Here is a 15,773-nt window from a genome sequence, read left to right as displayed (position 1 = left end):
ACTTCACAATTTCAGTTTTCTGAATGATAGGCAGGCACAAACTCCACTTACATAGTACCTTTGTGATCTGGAAGTTGTGTAGAGCATATTTGGAAATTTCTTCTTGATTTGAGGAATGAAGTCTTAGAATTCTTTAAGTCACAAGGAATTGAATATTTTAAATCTTGTAAATGATGGTCCATAAACTCTCTTTGAAAGAAAATCTTAAACTTAATTTTTACAATGGTATTTGTATTGTTTACATATAATATTTTCCTTCGTATAATAAAGAAGGTGAGTAGCTATTATCTCAAACCCTGCAATTCACCCCCAAACACCAAAGTCATTATGTATTGATTCTATATGGAAAGGACAATTTTCCTGATGAGATTCTATGAATTATAGCATTTTAAAAGTATTCTTAAGGAAAAAGAATGACTTCAAGAAAATATATTCTATGTTACTGTAGAAGCCTCACAATTTCCGTTGATCTGGGTTCTGTTAATACCATCGTAATATTATTAAAAATTGAGATTCTATATGAAAATTGCAAGGTTTTGCATGTCCCAGAGAGTTGATAGGATTAGAAAAGAAATAGATTGACTGTTTAAGATAATGGTAATAGGATGAGAGGGTGTAAACAATGGAATTTCTAAATGTTCCTCTTTTTTTTTTTTCACTATTTTGGTGGTATTTATATATGATGGATTTGATTTTTATCAGTGTTGAGAAGAAAAATCACCCAGAACATGCTTAAATTATATTCCTACCCCTTCACTGTCTCCCAAGTACACAATGACAGTTGTTTTAAAATTACCATTTAGCATGTTATTTAATTTTTATTATTCTACATTACTAGAAGTATCCAGTGAAAATGAGAGTAAAATCTTATATGGCCACTAAAATCAATGAGGCAACAAAAAGTTGACAATAATTTTGATAGAAGTTTGGAAGATTTAATTACCACTCCAAATATACAAACTGAATTACTCACTTGCTCTAGATGCTTCTTAAAATGTCACATGTTTAGAATGCTGTATTTGTAGATTTGGTTTTACAGGTTGCTCTGGTTTGTACTCTCTGAAATTCATGTTGAAGTTTCATGTCATGGTAATACTAGGAAGTGGGGCCTTTAATAGGTCATTAGATTATTAAAAGAGATTAATGCCACTCGAGAAGGACTGGTTGTGAGTGACTTCTTGCTTTTTTGGGACTGGGTTAGTTACCATGAGTGTTGTTAAAAAGAAAGGTCACCCCTCGTGTTTTTTCTCTTGTATGTGTTCTCTTGCCCTTTCAGCTCCTGCTGTTATGACATCCAATCCAAATGCCACCCCTATGTTCTTCAATTTCCCAGCCCCCAGAACCGAGAGCTAAATAAACTTATTTATAAAATTCCCAGTCTGTGGTATTCTTTTATATCAACAGAGAGCAGACTATGACAGAGATAAACAACATATCAAAGTTCTAATTTTAATTGTTTGACAATTTTTATACCATATTTACATTATATATTCTCTCTTTCACACACACACACACACACACACACACACGTGACAGAGATTTAAACAAATATGCCTCTTTATTTTCTGTGTATAATTCCATAATGTCCTTCCCTATATTTCAACATTTCTGGAGTAAGTTTCTATTATCATCATCAGTTGGTAACTGGATTAGTTGGTTAGAATGAAAGAGGGAAGCTTTTTTCTTCCTTCATTATATATTTCACATAGAATTCTTCAACTCTGTACTTTAGTCATCTGTCCTTCCACACTGTTATTCATATTATCTTTCTTTACCTCCTGCATTTCTCTCCTTCCATCCTTATATACTCACATCCACAGTTGCAGAAATGTATCTTTCTCTCTCCCATGATGAGAAATAATAATTTTTATACTAACAACTAATGTTTATTGAGTGCTTATTAGGTCAGGTGCTGTCCTAAGAAATTTACAGATATGAATTCATCTAATCAATCTAATTGGCTTTTCCTTAATTTCATTTCAAAATATCAAGAGGGTTATAGGAATTCAAGAGAAGAAAAGAGAAAAAAATCAAACATTGTACTCCTGAGATTTTCTTCTCCAGGTTTTGGTGAATCCTTATATATAAGATCCTTTTAAAATTCCAGATCTTCTATCTACCCCCAGAGATGGCAGCCCATTCACTATTCCAGTTGGATGTCTTGATATCTTGTTTTCAATATAAATGACTTTGTTAGTATGGTGATTTTAATATTACAAATCATCAGAAAGGGAAGAAGACCTGGATTTGAAATGATGAATGACTAGGATGAGCAGGTTTTAGACTGGATACAAAGAAAGTGATATGGCTAGACAGGGAAAGGTTGAAGTTGGCAGCTGTGTTTTGAAGTATTAAAAGAGGCCAGTGTCACTAACATGAAAGTAACTTCTTTCTTATTAAGATTTTTACAATATAGGAAGTAGACATGTTTTGACATTTCCAATATTAAGTTCTTATAGTCTATGAGAACCATGCAGTTTGTGACATGAAAACAGACTTTTTGATAAACACTGGTGTTTTGCTCTCAGTTCAGCAAATTTCATTTTGCTAGTATCCTACCTATATTTAACATCAAAAATTATTCTCAGAATGAAAATTTTGAGAAGCATGTACCTTTCAAGGTTCAAGGATACGATTTTATTTTCATCAAATTATGCTCACATGAAAGGTTAAAAATTCATTGAAGGATGAAGATGTTGAGACTCTAAATCTTATTTCTCCCCATTTTAATAAGGATCTGTGGTACCTCTATTCCCAGGATATTACTACAATATGTTTTAAAATGGTGCTCATCATACCCTATTTTACATGTTGTGAAATTTCATCTGTAAAATGTGAGATGATATTATCTAAATTCAATTCACACATTTATTCAAGGTTAAAATGTCCCTGGCCCTCAATGAGAGAGGGGAGGAAAGCTGCTTTGTTTAATGTTAATGGAAAAATTTCACCTGTGAAATAGCTTCAGAATGTGAAATTAAGTTGCCTATGTTCTATGCTCACTACCTCAGCCTTCCTTCCCTTTCCTCAGTATATGCTTGGATTCTTCTAAGAAAGTATTTAGATAACATGCTGAACTGTGGGTATACCAAGAGATTTGGGCTTGAAGTATCATTTACATGACCCTAGGGAAAATCTGTTTTATAAACATTGCCTCTACAACTAGATTGAAACTTAATAAGGTGAAGGGCATGTATTTGACCTTATATATCCTCCTACAGTATGCCTCACATAGAATAGTGCTTAATAAAGGTTTAATGATGTTGACCAAAAATAGTGCAGTTGATCAGTAACACCCCGGACTACTCAACATCCTGGATGTCTTTAAATGACAAATCAGACATTACTACCCCATGTACATATGTAACTACATGACTGGTGGCATTCTACATCATATATAACCAGAATGAGAAATTATACTCTGTTATATATGAGGTTATCAAGGTGCATTCTACTGTCATGTATAACTAATTAAATTTAAAATTTAAAAAAAAAAAAACGTGTACAGTCCACTGACGAATAATATGAACTTCAACTGGTAGCTCCTAAATACAATTTCAGGTCCCACCCTCAGACTCACTCAATCACAATGTGCATTTGAATAAGCTCTCCCTCAGATTTTTTGTTTTTTTCCAGACTGCATTTTGATTCGCTGTACACCAATGTGGTTCAACTTTTCATTTCTATGGTTGTACACAATGTAGAATCATGCCATTTGTGTAATCATACATTTACATAGGGCATTGATGTCTTTCTCATTCCTCCATTTTTCATAACCCCCTCACTCTCATTCCCTCAGATTTTATGCACATTAACATCTGTGAAACACTGTTCTATTGCATTAAGTGTTGCACTTCAGGAATTCAAACTTAAAACACTCCTTTCTTTTTCTAATATCTTGTGTATCTCTTTCGTCTCCTGCTTAGACTCTAGGGGTGCTAGTTACACCTTTCTTTATTTTTCTAATTTCTAAAAAAATTTAAAATGTTTTTATATTTATTTTTATAGACTGCATTTTGATTCATTGTACACAAATGGGGTACATCATTTCATTTCTATGGTTGTACATGGTGTAGATTCATACCATTCGTGTAATCATACATATACATAGGGTAATGATGTCTGTCTCATTCCACCATTTTTCATACCCCATCCCTCCTCCCTCTCTAGTTACACCTTTCTAGTTCTAGTTCACCATACAATTCCAAGCTTTGTGAGGATTAGTCCTCACCAAAATACTTAGAACTCTTCTTAAAAATAATCAAAATCTAATAATCTCTGCTTCCTCAGCTAACTTTATTAAAAGTATATGAACTTAGAGGGGAGAAGTTTTACTCTTCTTACCTTTATGTTCTCTAGGCCAAAATTACCTATAATTTTTCTCAAATACCAAGAATTACAACATTGTTCCCTTCAAGTAGTAAGCAGAGTTGTGGTAGGATAGTTTCACCAGAGGGAATGATTTCTGTTTCTCATAGTTATGGAATCTTCTTTATATTTTGAAGAGGTAAGGAGCAAGACAACTAACAGAAATTCATTTTGAGATTTCAGATGCATTAAGGATTTTTATCCTTGCCTAATGTGGATTTTTGCTTTGCTTTGTCACTCTAAAGGCCATAGTGTTTCAGAATTTAATGAGATTATATGATATATTATCATCATTTGCAAATGTAATAATCAGTTGTGATTAATCCTGCTCATTCCAAGAAGCTGTATTGGATGTTATTTTTCCCCACTTAATGGGTATTTGTGTCACTCCTACTTCATGAACTTAGACCAGACTTCTGCAGAAAGGAGAAGGAAAACAAATCAGAAGTTTGGAATGAGGCTTTTTGTGATTGACTTTATGTGGGCCTTTATGAGTGCCTGGGAGGAAACATCTCACAGAAATTAATATCACATAGAAAAATCAATTAAAATCTGTGTGTGTAAAACTAACAACTTAAAGAAGAAAATAATAATACCTGGATATTTCCTGATGAATTAAGACTTAGGCTTGCTTGCTTAACTTAAAACAGTATCAGTTTCTTGTATGTAACTGTCCTCAGTATACTCTGTAGGCCTTACATTTTAAGGAAGACATAAATATTTAACCTAGACTTCATGCTCTGTTGAAGAAATCAAATGGTAAATCTCAGGTAATTACTTTATGCATTTAAGCATAAAGTTTTATCCCACAAAATTACATATTCTTCAATTATTGGGTGGGTAAGCTTATTTGGAATTCTTAGAACCACCGTTTTCAAGAATGAACCAAGGAAACATTTTGAGATCATGTTATTCTTAGGTGCCAATTGTGTTACCTTACTACCACTATTATGGCTACTACCACATAAATAGAATATCTGAAGTTATTATTCCTTTCCCAGAGGAACAGGATGGATTTGTATGGTTTGGGGCAAGTGTTTTAGAACCAAGATCCATAATGGTTAAATTTCAATCAAGGGTTTATTTTTAAACCCTTACCTGTTTAATTATAAAAGCAGTTATTACACTTATAGCCCCTTCTCAAGGGAGTTCTGTTCCAATAAAAAATAATAATCTAGGTGGCATATATCTTTCTTATTCATTTGTTTTTCAGTGTCATAACTGCCTTTAACTTCTGGCCAGAAATGTATATCCCCAATTCTTCAATTAATGAAAGGCTTGGTTAGATGCTGATGGAGGTACAAAGAGGAGACAGAGAGGTGGTGGGTACTGGAACTGAAAGAAGTGACTTGGCTTTGATTGAAAAACATAACATTTAGAACTATGACTAATTCTTAGTTGTTTGTTGAAATTTTTTCAAACTTTGGGGGAAATGAGAAAAAATATCTCTTCATCAGGTGAAGTTTTAGGATGCTAGTCCCACAGCCTTGTTTTACAGATATGGAAACTGTGGCCAAAATAGAATGGGTTGTCCACAACTAAATGAATCCTAGGGTCATTTGACATGGGCCAGCATAATGTCTTATTAATATTTCATAGGTCAACTATATATATATCTCACTGTTTTTTTCAGTCTGGGAGTATACCTCCTCTTGTTTATTCTAAATAAGGAAATTCAAACCTAATTAAAGTTCTATTGACATAAAATAAAAATTTAGAATTTAAATTGGGTGGCAAAAGGGCCTAACAATCTAAGATTTCTTCCTATGCTAAGATTCTAGATGTAAAATCCACCAATGCCAAAGGTAAAAATGATTTATGCTAAGCACAGAACCATGCATCCAAGGACTCTGCTTCTATCTTTTAAAGAAGATAGAACATTTAATTACCACATAAGTGTGTTTTCCTTGAAAGGTGCTTTTTTTTTAGACTTTTATTTATTTTTTTAACTTTTTTTATTGTAAACAAATGTGATACATGTTATTTCTGTTTCTACATGGAGTGACAGCATACCATATGCATATTCATACATTTACATAGAGTAATGATGTTTGAATCATTCTGTTATTTTTTTCCTCCCCCCCACCCCTCCCACCTCTCTTCTCCCTCTATAAAATCCCTCCTTCCTCCATTCTTGCCCCCCTCCCACACCCCATTACGTGTCATCATCCCCTTATAAGTGAGATCATTCGTCTTTTGTATTTTTGAGATTAGCTTATCTCAGTCAGCATGATATTCTCCAATTCCATCCATTTGCCTGCAAATGCCATAATTTTTTTATTCTTTATAGCTGAGTAATATTCCATTGTATATATGTACCACAGTTTCTTTATCCATTCATCAATTGAAGGGCATCTAGGTTGGTTCCATAGTCTGGCTATTGAGAATTGAGCAACTATGAACATTGATGTGGATGTAGCTCTGTAGTATGCTGATTTTAAGTCCTTTGGGTATAAGCCGAGTAGTCGGATAGCTGGGTCAAATGGCAGGTCCATTCCAAGTTTTCTAAGGAATCTCCACACTGCTTTCCAGAGTGGCTGCACTAATTTGCAGCCCCACCAGCAATGTATGAGTGTACCTTTTTCCCCACATCCTCTCCAACACCTATTGTTGCTTGTATTCTTGATAATCGCCATTCTAATTGGAGTGAGATGGAATCTTAGTGTACTTTTGATTTGCATTTCTCTTATTACTAAAGATGTTGAACATTTTTTCATATGTTTGTTGATTGCTTGTAGATCTTCTTCTGTGAAGTGTGTGTTCATTTCCTTAGCCCATTTGTTTATTGGGTTATTTGTATTCTTGGTGTAGAGATTTTTGAGTTCTTTATAGATTCTGGAAAATAGTGCTCTATCTGAAGTATGAGTGGCAAAGATATTCTCCCATTCTGTAGGTTCTCTCTTCACATTGCAGATAGTTTCCTTTGCTGAGAGAAAGCTTTTTAGTTTGAATCTATCCCAGTTATTGATTCTTGCTTTTATTTCTTGTGCTATGGGAGTCCTGTTAAGGAAGTCTGATCCTAAGCCAACAAGGTGAAAATTTGTACCTACTTTTTCTTCTCTAAGATGCAGGGTCTCTGGTCTGATTTCAAGGTCCTTTATCCATTGTGAGTTGAGTTTTGTGCAGGGTGAGAGATAGGGGTTTAGTTTCATTCTGTTGCAAATGGATTTGCAGTTTTCCCAGTACTATTTGTTGAAGAGGCTATCTTTTCTCCATTGCATATTTTTGGCACCTTTGTCTAGTATTAGAAAATTGTATTTATTTGGGTTTGTGTCCATGTCCTCTATTCTGTACCATTGATCTACCTGTCTATTTTGGTACCAATACCATGCTGTTTTTGTTACTATTGCTTTGTAGTATAGTTGAAGTTCTGGTATTGTGATACCCCCTGTTTCATTCTTCCTGCTAAGGATTGCTTTAGCTATTCTTGGTTTCTTATTCTTCCAGATGAATTTCATGACTGCTTGCTCTATTTGTGTAAGGATCGTCATTGGGATTTTAATTGGAATTGCATTGAATCTGTATAGCACTTTTGGTAATATGGCCATTTTGACAATATTAATTCTGCCTATCCAAGAACATGGGAGATCTTTCCTTCTTCTAAGGTCTCCCTTAATTTCTTTCTTCATTGTTTTGTAGTTTTCATCATAGAGATATTTTACCTCTTTGGTTAGATGGATGCCCAAGTATTTTATTTTTTTTTTGAGGCTATTGTAAATGGAGTTGTTTTCCTCATTTTCCTTTCAGCTGTTTCAATGCTTGCACATAAAAATGCTTTAGAATTATGCATGTTGATTTTATAGCCTGCTATTTTGCTGAATTCATTAATGAGGTCTAGAAGTTTTCTGGACGAGGTTTTTGGATCCTCTAAATATAGAATCATGTCATCTGCAAATAGTGACAGCTTAAGTTCCTCTGTTCCTATTCATATCCATTTAGTTTCTTTGGTCTGCCTAATTGCTCTGGCTAGAGTTTCAAGGACAATGTTGAATAGAAGTGGTGAAAGAGGACATCCCTGTCTTGTTCCTGTTTTTAAAGGGAATGGTTTCAGTTTTTCTCCATTGAGAATGATGTTGGCCATGGGCTTAGCATAAATAGCCTTTACAATGTTCACGTATGTTCCTACTATCCCTATTTTTTCTAGTGTTTTGAGCATGAAAGGGTGTTGTATTTTGTCGAACACTTTTTCTGCGTCAATTGAAATAACCATATGATTCTTATCCTTAAGTCTATTGACATGATGGATTACGTTTATTTATTTATGGATGTTGAACCATCCTTGCATTCTAGGGAAGAACCCCACTTGATCGTGGTGCACAATTTTCTTAATATGTTTTTGGATACAGTTTGCCAATATTTTGTTAAGGATCTTTGCATCTATATTCATCAAGGATATTGGTCTAAAATTTTCTTTCCTTGATGTGTGTTTTCCTGGTTTGAGTATGAGGGTGATATTAGCTTCATAGAATGAGTTTGGTAGGTTACTCTCCTTTTCTATTTCCTGGAATACTTTGAGAAGTATTGGAATGAGTTCTTCTTTGATGGTCTTGTAGAACTCAACTGAGAATCCATCTGGTCCTGGGCTTTTCTTGGATGGTAGATTTTTAATGGCTTCTTCTATTTCATTGCTTGATATTGATCTGTTTAAATCGTGTATGTTCTCCTGGTTCAGTTTGGGAGGAGCATATGTCTCTAGAAATTTGTCAATGTCTTCGGTAGTTTCTATTTTGTTGGAATACAGATTTTCAAAGTAGCTTCTCATTATGTTCTGTATCTCAGTGGTGTCTGTTGTGATATTTCCTTTTGCATCATGAATTTTTGTAATTTGAGTCTTCTCTCTCCTTCTCTTTGTTAGTGTGGCTAAGGGTTTGTCTATTTTGTTTACTTTCTCAAAGAACCAACTTTTTGTTTTGTCAATTTTTTGAATAGTTTCTTTTGTTTCAATTTCATTGATTTCAGCTCTGATTTTAATTATTTCCTGTCTTCTACTACTTTTGCTGTTATTCTGTTCTTCTTTTTCTAGGGCTTTGAGCTGTAATGTTAGGTCACTTAATTGTTGACTTTTCATTCTTTTCTGGAATGTGCTCCATGCAATGAATGTTCCTCTTAGTACTGTTTTCATAGTGTCCTAGAGATTTTGATATGTTGTATCATCATTCTCATTGACCTCTAAGAATTTTTAATCTCCTCCCTGATGTTTTTTGTTATCCATGTTTCATTCAATAGCATATTATTTAGTCTCCAAGTGTTGGAGTAATTTCCCTTTTTTATTTTGTCATTGATTTCTACTCTCAGTCCATTATGATCTGATAGAACACAAGGCAGTATCTCTATTTTTTTGCATTTCCTAAGGGCTGCTTTGTGGCATAACATATGGTCTATTTTTGAGAAGGTTCCATGTGCTGCTGAGAAGAAAGTGTATCTGCTCGTTCATGGATGGAATATTCTATATATGTCAATTAGGTTTAGGTTATTGATTGTGTTATTGAGTTCTATGGTTTCTTTGGTTGGATTTTGTTTGGAAGATCTATCTAGTGGTGACAGCAGTACTTTAAAGTCACCCAGACTTATTGTGTTGTGGTCTATGTGATTCTTGAAATTGAGAAGGATTTGTTTGATGTACAGGGATGCACCATTGTTTGGGGCGTAAATATTTACTATCGTTATGTCTTCCTGATTTATGGTTCCCTTAAGCAGTATGAAATGTCCTTCTTTATCCTTTCTGACTAACTTTGGCTTGAAGTTCGCTTTATCTGATATAAGGATGGAAACCCCCGCTTTTTTACTGAGTCCATGTGTGTGGTAGGTTTTTTCCCATCCTTCCACCGTTAGTCTGTGGATGTCTTTTTCTACAAGATGAGTCTCTTGCAGGCAGCATATTGTTGGGTATTTCTTTTTAATCCATTCTGCCAGTCTATGTCTTTTGATTGATGAGTTTAGGCCATTAATGTTCAGGGTTATTATTGAGAAATGATTTGTATTCCCAGTCATTTGGCTTATTTTTGGTTTTAAAGTTGGCTTGGTTTCTCCTTTGAGTGGTTTTTCTCTAAGGTAGTTCCTCCTTTTGCTGACCTCCATTGTTGTTTTTCATTTCCTCCTCATGGAATATTTTGTTGAGAACATTCTGTAGTGCAGGCTTTCTATTTGTAAATTCTTTTAACTTTTGTTTTTTCATGGAATGATTTTATTTCATCTTCAAATCTGAAGGTTAGTTTTGCTGGGTGTAGGATTCTTGGTTGGCAACCATGTTCTTTCAGAGCTTGAAATATGTTGTTCCAGGCCCTACTAGCTTTTATAGTCTGGGTTGAGAAGTCTGCTGCTATCCGTATTGGTCTCCCCCTATATGTAATCTGATGCTTTTCTCTCGTGGCCTTCAAAATCCTATCTTTATTTTGAATGTTAGGCATTTTCATTATAATGTGTCTTGGTGTAGATCTGTTGTGATTCTGTGCATTTGGTGTTCTGTAAGCCACTTATATTTGATTTTCCATTTCATTCTTCAGATTTGGGAAATTTTCTGATATTATTTCATTGAATAGGTTGTTCATTCTTTTGGTTTGTATCTCTGTGCCTTCCTCAATCCCAATAATTCTTAAATTTGGTCTTTTCATGATGTCCCATAGTTCTTGGAGATTCTGTTCATGATTTATTACTATCTCCTCTGTTTGGGCTACTTTATTTTCAAGATTAAATATTTTGTCTTCATTGTCTGAGGTTCTATCTTCCAAGTGGTCTAGTCTGTTGGTGATGCTTTCCATTGAGTTTTTTATTTGGTTTATTGTTTCCTTCATTTCAAGGATTTCTGTTTGTTTTTTTTTTTCAAGAATCTCTCTTTGTTGAAATGATCTTTTGCTTCCTGCAGGTGCTCTTTCAGCTTATTGTTATTATCATTCATTGCCTGTATTTGCTCTCTTATCTCATCCTTTGCTTCGCAAATCATCTTAATCATGTATAATCTGAAGTCCTTTTCTGACATTTCTTCTAACATACTGTCATTGGATTCTATTACTATAGAATCTAGATTTTGTTTGGATCATTTTCTTCCCTTGTTTTTTCATGTTGTTCATGTATCTTACCCTCTAGCAGTCCAGATCTGGGGTATTGCAGATTTCCTCCTATAGGCTTATAGTGGCCCTATAGGTTTCCAAAACCCTTTCTTTAAGGGGAGATCAATATTAGCAGTGCCCAAATCAGACACTATGCAATCCTAGACCAAATAGCCCCTGACAGTGAACTTCATGCCTCTAGCAGGCATCTCAGGATGGGATTTGCCCCACCCAAAGATCGGAGCTACGGCTTCCAGGATTATCCAAGTTGGCTGCTCTGGCTTTGAAATGTGTTGGCAAATGGGGAGCTGCAGCTCAGGGGTGGACATGGTCAGCTGGAGGTACTGGAGATGGGATGCAGTTGGTCCAGCAGGGGTTCTGGAGTTCTCGTGTGTTTGGTGTCATTGTGGGATCCTGGAGGCCGGGTGCAATCAGCCCATCTGGGATCCCGGTGATAGGGCGCAGTCAGTTGGTCTGGGGGTCCTGGCGGCAGGGCGTAGTCAGTCAATGTTAGGGCCCCAGAGGCAGGGAGTGATCGGTTGGGCTGAGGGATCCTGGAGACGGGGCTCAGTCAGTCCAGCCAGGGGTCTTACGAGGCCTGGCTGTTGTCTCAAAATGGCGGCAGCCACGTGTAATCAAACCTGCAGGTACTGTGACAGTGAACTTCCAGGCAGCAACAGGCAGCTGGTGCTCCACTGGTGGTTGGTTGGCGATAAGCTTGCTGACTGTTGTCAGATGATCAGGAGATGAACCTCGAGCATTGGGTGATGGATAGGAGTAAGGCAGGCGATGGACAGGTGAGAGGCAGGCAAATGGCGGATGATAGATGCCTGACAGTGAGCAATCTGCTCTCAAAAAAGGCGTCGATATGATGGCAGACTGCAGGTCATCACAGGAGACAAATGGGTAAACTCCAGGGAATAGATAAGCAGCAAAAACTGCCTCACTGAGAAACAGATATCCTCTGCTTGAATCCAGCGTCACAAGCTGGAGTGACAAGGAACGCAGCCTCCCTCTCGTCCGCCATCTTCGATCTCCCTGTGCTTTTAAAATAAAGGTAAATTTTAAGAATCATAGAATATGAACTGATAATGTGCATGTGATACAACTACTTAGTGGTGAGGTCAGAAATGATCCAGACAGCCAGGCACAGTGCCACATGCTTAAAATCCCAGTGGCTAGGGAGGTTGAGGAAGGGGATCATGAGTTCAAAGTCAGCCTCAGCAACTTAGGAAGGCCCTAAGCAACTTAGTGAGACTCTGTCTCAAAATAAAATGTAAAAAAAGACTTGAGATGTTGCTTAGTGGTTAAGCACCCCTGGGGTTAATTCCTGGTACCAAGAAAGGAAGGAAGGAAGGAGGGAGTACAGGAAGGAAGGAAGGTAGACATGATTCAGACATTAGTAACAAGTGAGAAGAAAATAACATGAAGAGAAAATCCATGGAAAGAAACTATAAAAGCCAAGTAGAACAGTTCAAAAACTTTTCAGTACCATAAGCACTATACCTTGGAGTAGACTTGGTAACTCACTAATTAATTTAATTTACTTAATTTAAATTTACTCACTCATTTAATTAAATGATTTATCAGGAAAATACTATTCTTTCAAAGTGACAACCATACTTTCAAATAGAAAAGAGAAATATCTTTATTCCACATGCCCACTATAGGCTTTTATTTTTCAATGTATCCTTTTATATTTTTTCCTTGTATACTGAACCACCAAACCTTTCTAGATAGTTTTCCCTGTATCTGAAGCCCGCCTGTACTGAATTAGCCATATTTATCCTCTGGCATTTTCTGAACTCTAACATATAGTGTGCATAGATAAGGAGATTTTAAATAGGGTTGTGCAGTATGTATGTGCTCATGACATGAAGGAATAATAGGTGGCCTAAACAGGATTGCGTGTTTGTTTTTGACTTAGCACATCCTCATTCAGAATTATGATGTTCAAATATGGAAGACATAATATATTACATATGATAAAATTAGGAAGGCTCATATATTTCCTCTTCTTCTCTCACTCATATGCCTCTCAATTAACAATTAAAATTCCACTATTTGAATATTGTTTTATTAGTTTAAGGCCTTTGTCCGTATGCACTGCCCCTCTCACACGCAATGACCACTCATTAAGCTGTCACTAATCAATGGTAGTTCAGTATGAATGAAACAACTTAGCCCATATTGTAAACAAAAGAGGAGCAACAATGATATTGTCATGTCCCCAGTAAAGGTAAAGAGACTACAAAAGGGATTCTAGACAGAGGCAGATAAATAGTCTGTTTTACAATTTTACCTCAAGTGGGTCTATCCCCAAGGCAAAAAAACAATTTTTATCAGATATGTAAAGAGGCAGATGATTCCATTCATTGAATTTGGGAAATGAAGGCTGGTACCATACTACTAGATGTTGTAGGGGGCACAAAAGAAGCAGAAGGCATTGGTCTAGGCTTTCAAATCTGAAAGGCACATCATCAGCTGGAACCATGATTCAAAGTGATTTCAAAAGGGGAAGGCAGAGCTTTGAGTTATAGAGGTAGTTAGTACTGTTTGGCTTAAACAGATTTACAATTAGAGGAGTAATGTGATGGAAATACTGGTTTATCTCTTTGTAATGCTGGGGTTTTTTTGAGGAAAAGGAAAAATAAGTTTTATTGCTTTGCTAGCAAAGGAGAAACATAGGGGACTCCTGCCCTGTGTTTGTGATTCTGTCCATCAGGAGGAACAAGGGGCTTTTAAAGGTGATTCAAAGCTGTATTCCATATGTTTTCTGTTGGAGTAGCAATTCCTTTGTTAATTTGGAAGAGAGTCACTTCTGAGCTCTTCTGGTATCATCCCCAAAGTTTCCATTACTTCATTACCATGGTGGGTGTGTACTCAAAGACAGATAAATCTAAAATGGAGGAGAAAGGTAATCCTGTTTCCCCTGAGATTATGGAGTGGAAGAGGTAAGGTGAGAGAAAGAGAAAGAAACATGTCCATTTTAAAAACAGGTTACAATGAATGGCAGAGCAGCAATGGTTATATTCAAAGCATACAGTAGACCACTGTTATATTTTCCCACTGTCAATTTTTACATTCCATTGCTATGGAAAAATGGGTAATGACGTCTCCAAGATGCTTCTTGCAGAAAGAAGGCCAAGTTGGGAGAAGTAACCCAAAGTCCTTGTTCTCTATCAGGTGGGTCACAGACAGTTAAGGCTATTCTGCGTCAGAGGAATCCAGAGGTCCATAATGGCAGATAACAGATGACTGTATAAAGCATACATAGGGAAGGGGTCATGCTAAGACAGTAAACAAGATAGCAAAGCATGTAATCCTGTTTTGTTCTTTGTAAAATTCTGATAGTGTACTTTATCTTTTATTTTTCCTTTATGTTTTATTCTTAGTAAGTACACATCAATTTCATTTGGTAACAGGAAATATGTGGACATTTCAGAGTAATCTTAGTAAAGGAATATGTGGTATCGAAAATTTTCTTCATTATCTTTTTTAAAAATTTTGATTCATTGTACACAAATAGGGTAAAACTTTCATTTTTCTGGTTGTACACGAAGTAGTGTCACACCATTTGCATAAATGATGTTTGTCTCATTCTATTATTTTTCCTTCCGCCCACCCCCTCCCAACCCCTCATTTTCCTCTATACAATCCATCTTTCCCCCACTGTTATGTATCATCATCCACATATCAGATAAAGCATTTGACCTTTGGTTTTCTGGGATTGACTTATTTCACTTAGCATGTTACTCTCCAACTCCATCCATTGAATTATCTTTATTTGACAGTGATAAATATTTAAATTTTTTTCATACATGTATATGGGGTAATAACGTCTGTCTCATTCTGCTGTCCTTCACATCCCCAGTGCCCCACCCTTCCCTTACTCCCCTTTGCAATCCAAAATTCCTTCATTCTTCCCTACCCAACCCCCACAATGGATCAGCATTCCTTTATTGGAGAAAACATTTGGCCTTTGGGTTTTTGGGATTGGCTCATTTCACTTAGGATGATATTCTCCAATTCCATCCATTTACCTGCAAATGCCAGAATTTCATTCTTCTTTAAGTCTGAATAATATTCCATTGTGTTTATATGCCACATTTTATTTATCCATTTATCTGTGAAGGGCATCTAGGTTGGTTCCATAGTTTGGCTGTTGTGAGTTGAGCTGCTATGGACATTGATGTGGCTGTATCTCTGTAGTATGCTGATTTTAAGTCCTTTGAGTATAAACCAAGGAGTGGGATAGCTGGGTCAAATGGAGGGTCCATTCCAAGTTTTCTGAGGAATCTCCATACTGCTTTCCGGAGTGGTTGTACCAATTTGCAGTCCCACCAGCAATGTATGAGA

The sequence above is a fragment of the Sciurus vulgaris genome, assembly GCF_902686455.1.
Source record: "Sciurus vulgaris genome assembly, chromosome: X".
Taxonomy (NCBI): Eukaryota; Metazoa; Chordata; class Mammalia; order Rodentia; family Sciuridae; genus Sciurus; species Sciurus vulgaris.
Note: the sequence above shows the minus strand (reverse complement) of the source record.